At 40.2% G+C, this 14,118-nt stretch overlaps 1 protein-coding gene, 1 long non-coding RNA gene and 1 pseudogene across 6 annotated transcripts in view; 1 reads left to right on the forward strand and 2 right to left on the reverse strand.

The window, feature by feature from the left end:
• Window positions 1-1,897, reverse strand: part of HECTD1 (HECT domain E3 ubiquitin protein ligase 1) — a 91,843-nt gene extending 89,946 nt beyond the window's left edge. For 4 of the 5 annotated variants that reach the window (XM_059914035.1, XM_059914034.1, XM_059914036.1 and 1 more), the window contains exon 1: window positions 1,162-1,897. The gene's annotated coding sequence lies outside the window, so the exon portion shown is untranslated. The remainder of the gene's footprint in view (window positions 1-1,161) is intronic. The other variant, XM_059914037.1, reaches the window with a different exon arrangement.
• A 4,231-nt stretch (window positions 1,898-6,128) lies between these two features.
• LOC132359655 (uncharacterized) overlaps window positions 6,129-14,118 on the forward strand; it is a 134,393-nt gene continuing 126,403 nt past the window's right edge. Inside the window, exon 1 of the long non-coding RNA XR_009500896.1 lies at window positions 6,129-6,301. This is a non-coding gene — a long non-coding RNA (uncharacterized LOC132359655). The remainder of the gene's footprint in view (window positions 6,302-14,118) is intronic.
• Window positions 11,513-11,999, reverse strand: LOC132360577 (large ribosomal subunit protein eL21-like; annotated as a pseudogene).

Raw genomic sequence — 14,118 nt, forward strand, 5'->3', positions numbered from 1 at the left:
TTGCTGCTTAACTGGAAACCAGAGCCGTCTTTGTCAAAGACAATCAAACAAGCTTCGGATCCCACTACTGCTTATCACTAACGTCTGCGCCAAAAGGCAAACAACACCTAACCAAAAAGGTTCTTTTATTTTTTTCCAGCAAACTTCTTTCCCCTTCCTCCACCCAAAACCGATCTTCTGATAAGGGTTAGATTCAGTATTTTAAGGAGACTAAGCACTTTGATCCAATTCCCCCCCAAATTAAGTTTCTACTCTAAAATTACCTCCAATTTTATAAATTCTGCTGACTTCTCAATTTATTTACTGCTCTTCTTAAGATGTCCAAATACAAACGATAATTAGACACAAGATCTATCTATGAATAAAGACTTGATTAGGAATTTTGGCAGTCTTGACAACTGTTCTTAAAAGTTTAAAAAGAAATGCTAAAAGTAAGTGCAATGGACTAACACGTTACGGATCAGAACATAGGCCAATCTACGGTCCTCCTTCCCCAGCCCCACAGAATGGGGCAGTTAGTTAAAAACAACAACAACGACAGCAGCAACAACCTCGGAGAAGCAGCCCCAATAAGCATTACAAAAGCTCGTAAGCGCCCTGACGGAAGGACAGCTTTGGGTCCCACGTAACCCAGCTACAGGTGTATAAATCCAGCGGCAGGTCCCGGTGGGCACCCAACACTCCGGGCCCAGCTGACTCCGCGCCGGGAGAGGCAGGCACCGCGCTCTGGTTTTCCGGCACCAAACCCGGCTAAGTTAGCTACCTGTGTCGAGGAGGAGGGGAAGTTTTGGGGGAGGAGCAGCAAGCCTCTCTGCCTGAGAGGAGGCCGCCGGGGCGGGCAGGGCGATGGGTCTCCCGGGAGCGGCGCCCGGAACTCCGAGGCCCGGCGGTTCGTCCCTGGCCCCGCCGGGCGGCGAACCCTTCTCAAGGACAAGAGGGGCCAGCCATGGGCTCCGGCTCGGAGAAGCCGGGTCCCGCCGCGGGCAGGGCCGGGGGAGGGGAACAAAGGGGCTAAGCGAGTGAGTCGGCGGCAGCCCCGCCGACCTCACCAGGGGCCGGGGTCTCGCTCCCGGCCCGCCGCCGTGCATCCCTGATGCCGGCACCACGCCTGGCCTTTCCGACCGCCCAAGGCGCTCCCGCCTCCCCTTCCCTCAAGCTTACCCGGGCCTGTCGTCCCAAACCGCCCCGGTCCAGCTCCAAGCAGGCCGCGGGCAGAGCAAGGCCCGGCCGCGGCCCTCGAGTTCCCAGGAAGCTGCAGGCCGCGCAGGTCGAGCCGGGCAGGCGGCACAGGAAAAGCCGCGTCTCGTCCCTCCCCTTCCTCCGCCGGGACCTAGTGACAGGGAAGCGAGAGGTTCCCCAGACCGGCGGCCGCCAGCTCACGTCCCGTCTCCGGCACGCGTCTCCTCAGGCCCTGCAGCTCAGAACCCCGCACGGTGCTGCCGGCGGCGACGGCTGGGGGATGCAGCGTCCATCGCGATCCGGGAGGGGGATGGGTGGAGGGTCGGGTGAGAGCCGGGCGGGGAAACTGCGGAGGGCAACCGTGCGCCGCGGAGGCGGAGCAAATATGCTCTCCCCGCTCGACCCTGCCGGCCGCCACGTGGGGCGCTGCGGAGACCGGTCGGCCCACAGCGCTGGGGCGCCTAGCCGGGGCGCCGGGCGACCGGACGCGTCGTCGCCGCTACCGGGGCCTCGGACTCCTTCGGCCTCGTCGGCTGTCGCTTTTCTGTCGTACGCCCTGCGCCTTCACGCTTCGCTGTCAATCCGAGCGCACTCCCAGCACCCCGCGCACACGGGTGCACGCACGCTCAGCGTGTTTTGCACGGTGTGTACACACTTGACGTGCTCCTGCTGAAGGCCCCGACGCTGCCCGTCAAAGCTGCGGCCCAGGCGACCTCAGCCACGAGCTTCTCCTCCTCTCGGCTGGTCATCCCTCCTCGCGCACGGAAGTGCGTCGGGGGAAGAAAAGCGCCTCCTTTCGGTAGGCAAACCGCCCGGCAGTTCACCAGAAAGAAAAACTTTCACCACCACCCTGGGAGGTAAATATTGTCGAGTATCCTCTCCATTGTACAGATGAGAGCACTGCGGCTCCCAAAAGCGTGAATCAGGCCCAGCGGCGTCCCCAATAGAAGCAGCTCCTCGAGTGTGCTTTTGAGTTCTTCCTCTGCGTTGTAGTCTCCAATATGTCCATTATTATTCCCTTCAAACATTTTATTTCACACGCGTTGAAAACGAAATATGCCTGCTTATGGGACGGGCTTGGAGACATTTAGGATGTAATTAATTGGAAATGTGAATATAGCTTTTTTTTTAATCAAGAAATGAATCCATTGGTTTGTGAGATAAGTAAACCCATGCCCCGTACACCCACTGTACTATCACTTTTTCATCTTTTAAACGAAAATGATTATTACATGATAGTATTTGAGTCGTGTTCCTTTAAGCAATCAGAGAAGCTGCTACATATGCTTGAAGAACTAGTATTTTGGAAATTACAGATTTGCACCTCAGATATCTATAGGTACATGTCCCATTGTGGCAGGTAAGGGTTCCCAGGTCTCCTGTTAGTAGGTCAAATTAAGAGAAAAGAGTGGAGGATTCCACTATCTTGTCCCAAGTTCAGCACATGAGAATAATTATTTGCAAGCTATGAATGTGACTTGGAGCTGCCAGGAAAATCTTCAAGGAGGAAGTGGCATTCCTTTTGGACTTGAAGAATGGGTAGAATGTGAACACTTCAAGGGAGGAGTAAGAATACAAGCAAAGCCTGATCTGTTCTGAAACAAAGGAAAGAGGACCTGTGCCCCAAGCAAAAACCAGCATTAAGCAATGATATAGAAGATAGGAGCTAAAGTAAGCAGGGACTTAAATGTGTGGGATGCAGAATTTAGGCTGAGGAAAGTAACAAGTTCTGGACTAGAACACTGACTGGAAAAATTATAAAAGTCTTACAAAGATGTATAGGGCAAGAGTGTCCAGAATGGCTAAAAGGAGCCACCTAGACAAGGAGATTAACTAGGAGATTGCTAAAATCCTCCAGTGGTGGAGAGAGAAAGGGCCTAGTTTTTGGCAATAAGAATGGAGAAGAAATCTTTAAAATACTTGTTTTAAAGATAGATCAGAATTTAAATAATTATGTATAGTTTCCTTTATTCCCTCACCATCTCTATTTATACCACCCACTTCCTACCTGGAAAATTAATGGCTGTAGCATACTTTAAAGAAACCTTATCCAAAAATGCTGACCTTTTTTGTGATTTTATTATTGTATCATTTTTTTAATTGAAATGAGATCCTGGAATAAGAGCATTAAAGGAAAGGAATAAAGCCCTGCAGAAAACAGGAGACCCAGATGAAGGCAACTGACCGTACTTGAATATATGTCCCAAGAAACCAGGATATATTTACACGTTAATATTTCACCTTGATGTCAAAATCTAAGAATAATGAACTTTGAGAATTGCTATGTGCCAAGCAGTGTAAGGTACAGTGAGTAAGCCACAGACCTCATTTTCAATAAACTATAAAAGTCTAGAGGAAGGTAGATGTATTCACATCCACTGTGTCTGGCTCCATGATCATACTTATCACATAATATTGTCAGGTACACTGGGACCATCAAGGAGGTAATGATATCTTGGAAGGCTTCAAAAATAATGTGTGAACTATGTTTGGAGCTGGCCAAACATTAAGAAGACCACATGGAGAGGCATAGAGATGTGGAGCGGACTCCTCTTGGGGGAGGAGAGGGAACAGGCTGCCTTTTGGTATAGGCCCCACTTTCATGAAGGATCTTCAGTATATACACAGTCACTCGGAACCGTTCAACAAGATCAAAAAGGAAGACGTTCATTCAAATTTAAACTCTTATCCCACTGATTGACATTACAATGAAGTAATTTTTAAAGTAAATCTTATGAATAACACAATTATATGACACTAAGTTTTTTATGTATCAAAAGCATTGTTAGCTGTAAACATTTCAAATACACTACAAAAAATGGGCATTTCTTCAACTTTTAACTGGAAATGGGGATGTCTGTGGCTTTCCTCAATTTCTGAGAGGCTCTGAATATGAAAGAATGTCATCAGTCATTTTGGAAGAGTAGGAAATTAAATTTGGCTGGAACCTAGGGTGGAGGTAGTGGCTGGAAGAGAACATTGAGGTTAATCGGAATCAATTAGCTAAGGGTCTTGTGCTAAGGAGTCTGAATGTTGGGTGAACAATGTTGTTCTTTGGGTGATGGGGAGCTCTTGGACATTTTAAACAAAGGAGTGCTGTAATGCAAACCAGGTTTTAGGATGATTAAACACCTTAAAGTTAAAACTGATTTCTATGAAGCTTTACAGTTAGCAAGAGACTTTAACATATATTATTATTTAATCCTCATATATAATTTTATTATATATAAAAAATGATCTAACAGCGTAGGTATTATCTTTATATAAGAGGAAAAGCTCAGAGAAGTTAGGTGACTTGCTCAGGGTCTCATAGCTCCTCAGGGACCCATCTCGTTCTCAAACCCAGGCCTTCAACTCTTCGGGCTCTTAGAGTCTGAAGGAATGTTAAAGATAACCTACTCTGTCTTCCCTCATACTGAAAAAAAACAATGTAGTAATTTGTGCCATCCCTGACTTGTTATCCAGCCTTTTCTATGATATTTCCAGTGTTGGGAAATGATTATTTCATGAGGCAATGCATTTTACCCCGATCTATGAGCTCCAATTATTAAAAAGTGGTGTGGTAGAAGCTGGCCGACCAATATGTGAAACCCTGTTCCCATTTTACTACCTGAGTGAACTTGGATAAATTATTTGATCCCTCCAAACCTCAGTTTCCTCATATGTAAAAAAGGATGACAACAGCTACATAATTAGATGAGCGTTAGAAGAGTTGAAGGAGATTGCGTATGCAAAGAACCTAGACCAGTAATTTTCAACCTTAGCTACACATTAGAGTCACTTGGGGAACTTTTTTTTTTAATAGACTATTTTTTAGAGCAGTTTAGGTTCGCAGTAAAGTTGAGCAGAAAATACAGAGAATTCCCATACACCTCCTGCCCCTATACATGCACAACTGTCAAAATCCCCCACAGGATAGTACATTTGTTACAATTAACGAACCTATGTTGACACATCATTATCACTCAAAGTCCATAGTTCACATTAGAGTTCACTCTTGGTGTTGTATAGTCTACGGATTTTGACTAATATATCATCACACATATCCATCATTATAGAATAGCTTCACAGCCCTAAAAATCACTTGTGCTCTATGTATTCATCCCATTCACCCCTAGCCCCTGGCAACCACTAATCTTTCTACCTTGTCTGTTGTTTTACCTTATCCAGAATGTTATATAGTTGAAATCATACAGTATATAGCCTTTTCATGTCAGTTTCTTTCACTTAGTAATATGCATTTAATGTTCTTTCATGTCGTTTCATGGCTTAATAGCTCATTTCTTTTTAGGGCTGAATAATATTCTGTTGTCCGGATGTACCAAAGTTTATTTATCCGTCCACCTACTGAAGGACATCTTGGATGCTTCCAAGTTTTGGCAATAAAAATAAGCTTCTGTAAACATCGAGGTGCAAATTTTTACATGGACATAAGTTTTCAACTCATTTGGATGAATACTAAGGACCATAATTTCTGGATTGTATGGTAAGAATGTTTGTTTGGTTTTTTCCTTCCGGTTTCACTGAGATATAATTGACATACCGCACTGTATAAGCTTAAGATGTACAACATAATTATTTGACTTACATATATCATGAAATGATGACCACAGTAGGTTTAGTGAACATCCGTCATCTCATATAGATACCACATTAAAGAAATAGATTAAAAAATTATTTTTTCCTTGTGATGAGAACTCTTAGGATTTACAACTTTCATTTATAACGTTCAGCAGTGTTAATTATTGTTATCATGTCATAAATGACATCCCTAGTACATATTTTTCTTGTAACTGGAAGTTTGTACCTTTTGACTACCTTCATCTAATTCTCCCTCCCTCCCACAAGAATATGTTTACTTTTGTATGAAACTGCCAAACTGTCTTCCAAAGTAGCTGTACCATTTTGCATTTCTTTTTTTTTTTTTTTTGCTGAGCTGCATAGCTTGTGGGATCTTAGTTCCCTGACCAGGGATCGAGAGCGCCAAGTCCTAACCACTGGACCTCCAGGGAATACCCCTCCATTTTGCATTTCCGTAAGCAGTGAATGAGAGTTCCTGTTGCTCCACATTCTTGTCAGCATTTGCTGTTGTCAGTGTTTTGGATTTTGCCCATTCTAATAGGTGTGTAGTGGTATCATATTATTGTTTTAATTTTCAATTCCCTAATGGCATGTGATGTGGAGCATCTTTTCATATACTTATTTGCTACCTGTATATCTTCTTCGGTGAGGTGTCTGTTCCGATCTGTTGCCCATTTTTTAAGCAGATTGTTCATTTTCTTGTTGAATTGTAAGTGTTCTTTGTATATTCTGATAGTAGTCTTTATCAGATGTGTCTTTGTGAATGTTTTCTTCACCTGGGGAACTTTTAAAATGTCAGACGATCAGGCCATATCTCAGACCCCTTCAGTCAGGGTCTCTGAAGGTAGGATCCGGACATCAGTATTTTTTTTAAAATATTTATTTATTTGTTTATTTTGGCTGCACTGGGTCTTAGTTGCAGCTTGTGGGATCTTTGTTGCGGCATGCAGACATCTTAGTTACAGCATGTATGCGGGATCTAGTTCCCCGACCAGGAATCAAACCCAGGCCCCCTGCATTGGGAGCGCGGAGTCTTACCCACTGTACCACCAAGGAAGTCCTCGGACATCAGTATTTTTTAAAGTCATTCTAATGTGTAGCCCAGGCTGAGAACCACTGACCTAAGTCAATACAATAATAATAATATTTAAATATAATTATAATGATACTATTATTTTTATTGCCGCTAAGTTTTATTAGGCACTTATCATGTCCTAACACTCTTCTAAATGTATTACAAGTATTAATTCATTATGGACATTAGCTACTTGATGTACTATCTATGTTGCCTGGGCCTCTCTGAGTTTTGTTTTCCTAATCTATAAGACTAAGATAATAATAGAAACTAACCCCTCATAGAATAAATATATTAAACAAGATAATGCATGTAAATGCCTACCACATATTAAACACTCAAAAGTGCCAGCTATTAATATTAATTACATTATTAGTTCTGCTGTCTGGTATGGCATGCTAGGTCTGCTTCCTCTTCCATGGGACAGGTCACCACAATTAATGACAGCAGTCATTCCACGCCCTTTTTTCTTCAGGCAAAGTAAGTCTAGTTCCTTCAACAGCTTTACCCTCTTTGGTCATGGTCCAGTTTCTCCTGAAATTCTTTAACTGATTCCTAAGTCTAAAACTGTGCTTTAAAGGTGGTCAAACAAGACAGAGGAGTACAGTCTTCTATTGCATTGGGTTGGGAGGGTGGTAGTCACATCACTCTTTTGGCTCATACAGAGTTTGCAGTAAACTAAAGCCCTTACTTCCTGCTCCCTGAACTGCCAAGACAGCTTTTCTTTAGTCTTTTAATTTAGCGGTTAATGTTTTTGTCCTTAATGTTTAGACTTATTAAATTTCGTCTTGTTGATTCTGCGTCAGTGCCGCATCCTGTGGCAATCTCTTTGAATCCCAATTGGGTAGTGAAATGTGTCAGCCATCCTTCCAAATTCTTTGTTAGTAGTTAATTAGGTAAAGGTGTTCCACAGAACTTGGCCAAAACAAAGGCACTGGTGTGTCACAAACCTTTCACCAAGCAGTTTTTCATGCATTAAGTAACATTCTCTTGATGTAGTTGTTCAGGTAACTATGACTTTACCTAACAGTATTTATCACCTGACCCACTTACATCCTTCTTAGCAATAAGAATTTTAACATACTTTTTTTAAAAAAGTGACAATACTAAGAAAATGAAAACCAAAATTGAGTCTTGTAGTACAGAATGAACATATTTGTATCCAGGATTTTAAAGGAAATGTCAATTGCCTTCTTGAAATCCACTTATTTCAACTGTGGCATCCCAATAATAACATTTGGGGAAGCTGGGTAAAGGATATATATAGGAAGTCTTTTTATTTTTTTTGCAATTTTTTTGTGTTTAAACTTATTTCAAAATTGAAAGTTAAAAAAATAAGATAGTAAGTTTAGCTTGAGATGACTAATTCTTAGTATTGCTGTCTTCTAGGAATCATTCTTCTTTTCTAAAGATTTCAAAAATGATGTATTTATAAATATATTCTAGAATTTTGACAATTTTTTACAAGATTCACTCTATCCATCATATGTGCCTTGGTAGTGAGGACAGAAAACAAATAATAGTTGTAAAAGTTGTGTGTTTTATGTTCCTAGTTAGTTGTTCTTTCTCCAAGGCTAAAAAAAAAGGTTGTTACTCTTCATTAGCATGCTCAGGTGGATAATAAGTACTTTATAGCTTAGTTAAAGGAAAAGTAGGATCTGTTTTATGAAAATTCATTCAATGGAAGACTTTCAAGAACCTAAGTTCTGTAAAGAAGTCTATTTTCTGGGACTTCCCTGGTGGCGCAGTGGTTAAGAATCCGCCTGCCAATGCATGGAACATGGGTTCGATCCCCGGTCCAGGAAGATCCCATATGCCTCAGAGTGACTAAGCCCTTGAGCCACAACTACTGAGCCTGCACTCTAGAGCCCACATACCACAACTACTGAGACTGCGCGCCACAACTACTGAAGCCCACGCACCTAGAGCCTGTGCTCTGCAACAAGAGAAGCCACTGCAATAAGAAGCCTGTGCACTGCAACGAAGAGTAGCCCCCGCTCGCCACAACTAGAGAAAGCCCACACACAGCAACAAATACACAAAGCAGCCAAAAAAATAAATTAATAAATTAATTTTAAAAAAAGAATTCCATTTTCTTATTACATATTTTTAAAAGTGTATTGGGGAAAGACATATAATAATTGTATAAATTTGAAGTTTCTCCTGGATATTTGCTATTAAGGGGTTATTGTTAATTGTTTTTAATGTATGATAATGATATAATGGTTATATTACCAAAAAAAAAGGGTCCTTATTGCTTAGAGAAGCATACTAAAATATTTACAGATGAAATGATATGATAACTAGGATTTGCTACAAAATAGTTTGAGGGGATAGTGGGTAGAGTACAGATGAAACATAATTGGCCATGCACTGAGGATAACTACTGAATCTGGGTAATAAGTACATGGGGGTTCATTATACTAGTGTCTGTAGTTTTGTGTGTATTTGAAAATCTCATAATAAAAATGATTTTTTAAAAATATACGGGAGGTCTAAGAGGATAAAGGAAGCAATACTGACATTTTGAGATAATCTTATGGAAATGTTTCTTAATTTTAAGTTACGGCATCATTTAACCTTTTATCTGTGGAGAGATCGCTATAGTTATTAAGCTTTTCAAAACTCAAGATAGTTCAAGTAAGTTTATTCTTATGTTTTTGTTATATAATACATTAAAGAGGTAACATTATAGGGGATAATGAAAGGAACAGATATTTTTAAAATTAACTTACAAACACTTATACAGAGCTAACTATGTGTAGGCACCCTTTTAAGTGCTTTGTAATTACTAACTCATTTAATCCTCCTCACAACCCTACAAGGGAGATAATGTTATTGTCTCCATTTTGCAGATGGGGAAATGAAGACCTATAAAAGTTAAGTAATCTATAAGATCACATAGCTGGTAAACAACAAAGGTGGATTTTGAATCCAGAAAGCCTGGCTGCAGAAGCTCTCTCTCTCTCACTGGGCTAAATGAACCCCCCCCAACACACACACACCATGATAAAAAGAAATACACCTTGAGGAATTAAGCATATAGAAATTATAGCATGAGTGCAGAAAAATAAATACACCAGGATATTTACTGCAGCATTTTTATACTTACTGAATATTGGAAACTGCCTACATGTCCCATCAATAGCAAAGTGAACAAATCTGCACAGATTCATTTAACCTGTGCAGATGTTTAAAAGGAGATTGACTTAGAAAAATGAAAAATATTTAAAATTAGAATAGAAAGTTGCAGAATCGTAAACATTAAGATCCCATTTTTAAATTCTATATATAATGTGAATAAACATAATGAAAGAGGGACTTCTCTGGTGGTCCACTGGTTAAGAATCTGAGCTTCTGCTGCAGGGGGTGAAGGTTTGATTCCTGGTCGGGGAACTAAGATCTGGCATGCTGCGCAGTGTGACCTAAATAAATAAATAAATAAATAAATAAATAAATAAAATAAATAAATAATTTAAAAGAAGATACATAAAACTATTAAATGATTTCCTCTGAAAAGTGAATCAAAAAAGGGAATAAGGGAGAGCACTTCGATTTTTATTTTATATTTCTTTTTAGTGTTTGAATTTCTTTTACAATCACTTTTGCAATTAAAAACATTTTTTTAATGTAATACATATATACAGTGTAAAACTTGGGAAGTCCAATAGAATAAAAAGAAAAAACAATAATCACCTACCACCTTGAGGTCATTATTATTAACATTTTGATAACATTTCCATGACCTTTTTTTCTAAATAGAAATATATACATACACAAAATCATATACATGACATATTGTGATCATATTAAATAATATGAAATTAATGACAGTAAACAAGTCTTAAGCCCTTTTCTTGGACTTCTTACATCACCAGAGTCCAAAATTCATCTACCCAGCACCATCGCAACTCATGTGTTATTCAAGGAGTCCTTTTTATCCTTTTTATCAGCTAACTAAAGAAGCCTGAGGGCCAGCCTTAAGGATTAAACTTATACTTTCAGAGATCAGTGTGTCTGCCATAGCAGAGTTAAAAAGGTGAGCAGTTATTCAAGTAAAGCTCCTTAGCAGAAAAATCCATCTAGGTCATACAAAACCAAAATTACTTCCCTGGAGGTCATTTGCCAAGGCTTATCTGAATCCTTGTCTAAAACACCTTGGAAGGTAAATCAGAATTTAATATAAACTTGGAGCCCAGGAAATAATGTTTGATTTACTAGGTAAATGCCAATGGCTTGATAATACCTGCAGACCGTATATATGTATTATTAATGTGAGAATGTGCATATGCTGAGGTAATCTAGAGATTAAGGCAGGCAGCTTCTTGACCAAGGAAATTAACCACCAAGCTTTCAAGGAAATGATATCTGTACTAGTTTTTCTTTGAAAATCATCATTAGATGATTTCAAGATTTTTTTATTATTCACTTTCTTTAGTTTTATATTCAATTTTCTGATGTGTGCATCATATATATCATATATACACATATGTATATATTTAAATATATAAACTCTATATACACATATGTGTGTACATTATATATATATGTATATATATATACTTTTAATAGTAGCTTTATTGAAATATAATTCATATACAATTAATGCTTTTAAAGTGTACAGTTCAGTGGTTTTTATAACAGTCCCAAGGCCTTTTATTTTTTTTTTTATACCTTTCATGCTGTGAATTCATAGGGAATGGGTTTCAGCAGTTCAGGCTCTTTTCCATTGGTTTTTACAAAGTTTGCTTCTCTGGGTGAAACAGGCTGGTGCTTTAGTTGAATCCAAGTACCATTGTCTTTGGCTTCCTTCTTTTTCTGATTATTTTCCTTCACATGTTTCAGGAAGCTATCTTGGCTCTTAAGAATGTTTAATACATTCAGTATATACGTTAATTCTCTTGGCAAGATTCTTGCCCTTAACTCGTTTGTTTACAACAATGCCAACAGCATGCTGGGTAATATAGTAGACTCTTCCAGTTTTGCCTTGGTAACATTTGTGGGGCATTCCTCTTTGAATAGTGCCCATTCCCTTGAGGTTTACAATATCTCCTTCTTTGTAGGTTTGCATGTATGTGGCCAAAGGAACAATAACATGTTTTCTAAAAGGCCTAGAGAACATATAGCAGGTGCTTCTCTTCTTTCCATTTGTGTTCGTCATTTTGGTGAATGACTGGAAGATGGCAGTTCCAGCCAAAAGTGTCTTTTTTAATAATAGCCATCCTAGTGAGTGTGAAATAGTATCTCATTGTGATTTTTATTTGCATTTTCCTAATGACTAATGATGTTGAGCATTTTTTATGTGCTTATTGGCTCTTCATATACCTTCTTTGGAAAAAAATCTGTTCAAATTCTTCATGCATTTTAAGATTGGGTTATTCGTTTTTTCATTGTTGAGTTATGAGTTCTTTAAATATTCTGGATATAAGTCCCTTGTCAGAGATATAATTTGCAAATATAGTCTCCAATCCTGTGTGTTGCCTTTTCAGTTTCTTTTATTTTTTTGGCTGCGTTGGGTCTTCATTGCTGCATGTGGGCTTTCTCTAGTTGCAGCGAGCAGGGGCTACTCTTCGTTGTGGTGCGCGGGCTTCTCATTGCGGTGGCTTCTGTCGCGGAGCATGGGGTCTAGGCACATGGGCTTCAGTAGTTGTGGCGCTTGGGCTCAGTAGTTGTACCGAACCCATGTCCCCTGCATTGGCAGGCAGATTCTTAACCACTGCGCCACCAGGGAAGTCCCACCTTTTCAGTTTCTTTTTGTTTATTTATTTATTTATTTATTTATTTTTGGTTGCGTTGGGTCTTCGTTGCTGCGCGCGGGCTTTCTCTAGTTGCGTCGAGTGGGGGCTAGCGGTGCACAGGCTTCTCATTGCAGTGGCTTCTCTTGTTGCAGAGCACGGGCTCTAGGCACGTGGGCTTCAGTAGTTGTGGTGCATGGGCTCAGTAGTTGTGGCTCTCAGGCTCCAGAGCACAGGCTCAGTAGTTGTGGTGCACGGGCTGAGTTGCTCTGCGGCATATGGGATCTTCCTGGACCAGGGCTCGAACCCATGTCCCCTGCATTGGCAGGCGGATTCTTAACCACTACCCCACCAGGGAAGTCCCTCAGTTTCTGGATGGTGTTTTTTGAAACACAAAAGTTTACAAATTTTATGAAGTCCAATTTATCTAGTTTTTCTTTTGTCACGTGTGCTTTCAGAATCTAAGAAACCATTGCTTAATTCAAGATCGTGGATATTTACATTTATGTTTTCTTCTAAGAGTTTTATAATTTAAGCTCTTACATTTAGATTTATGATCTATTCTAAATAAATTTTTGAATATGTTGTGATGTAGGAGTCCAACTTTATTCTTATTTGCACATGAATATCCAATTGTTTCAGCACTATTTGTTGAAAAGGCTATTATTTCCCCATGACTTGCCTTGGCACCTTTGTTGAAAATCAACTTACCGTGAGTGTAAAGGTTTATCTGGACTCTCAATTATGTTTCATTGATCTGAATTTCTGTCCTTATTCCAGCACCACCCTGAGTTGATTACTGTAGCTTTGTAGTTTTGAAATCATGAAGTGTGATGTCTCCAATGTTGTTCTTCTTTTTCAAGATCATTTTGGCTATTCTGGGTTGTTTGCATTTCCATATGAATTTTAAGGTCAGCTTGTCAATTGTAAAAAAAAAAAAAAAGCTCTGAATTTTTTTTTTGAGATTGGTGTCTGACTTTTATTATTTTTTAAATTTTTATTGGAGTATAGTTGATTTACAATGTTGTATTAGTTTCTCCTGTACAGCAAAGTAAATCATTTATACATATACATATATCCACTGTTTTTTATGTTTTTTTAGATATTTATTTATCTTTATTATTTTTTTAATTTTTAATTTTATTTTTGGCTGCATTGGGTGTTTGTTGCTGTCCGTGGGCTTTCTCTAGTTGCAGCGAGCGGGGGCTGCTCTGCGTTGCAGTGCGCAGGCCTGTCATTGTGGTGGCTTCTCTTGTCGCGGAGCACGGGCTCTAGGTGCACGGGCTTCAGTAGTTGGGGCACGCTGTGGCACGCAGGCTCAGTAGTTGTGGCTTGCGGGCTCTACAGCGCAGGCTCAGTAGTTGTGGCGCACGGGCTTAGTTGCTCCACGGCATGTGGGATCTTCCCGGACCAGGGATCAAACCCGTGTCACCTGCATTGGTAGGTGGATTCTTAACCACTGCACCACCAGGGAAGTCCCTTATGTTTATTTTTTTTAAATATTTATTTATTTGGCTGCTCTGGGACTTAGTTGTGGCATGCAGGATC

This window comes from Balaenoptera ricei, chromosome 2 (genome assembly GCF_028023285.1).
Source record: "Balaenoptera ricei isolate mBalRic1 chromosome 2, mBalRic1.hap2, whole genome shotgun sequence".
Classification (NCBI taxonomy): Eukaryota; Metazoa; Chordata; class Mammalia; order Artiodactyla; family Balaenopteridae; genus Balaenoptera; species Balaenoptera ricei.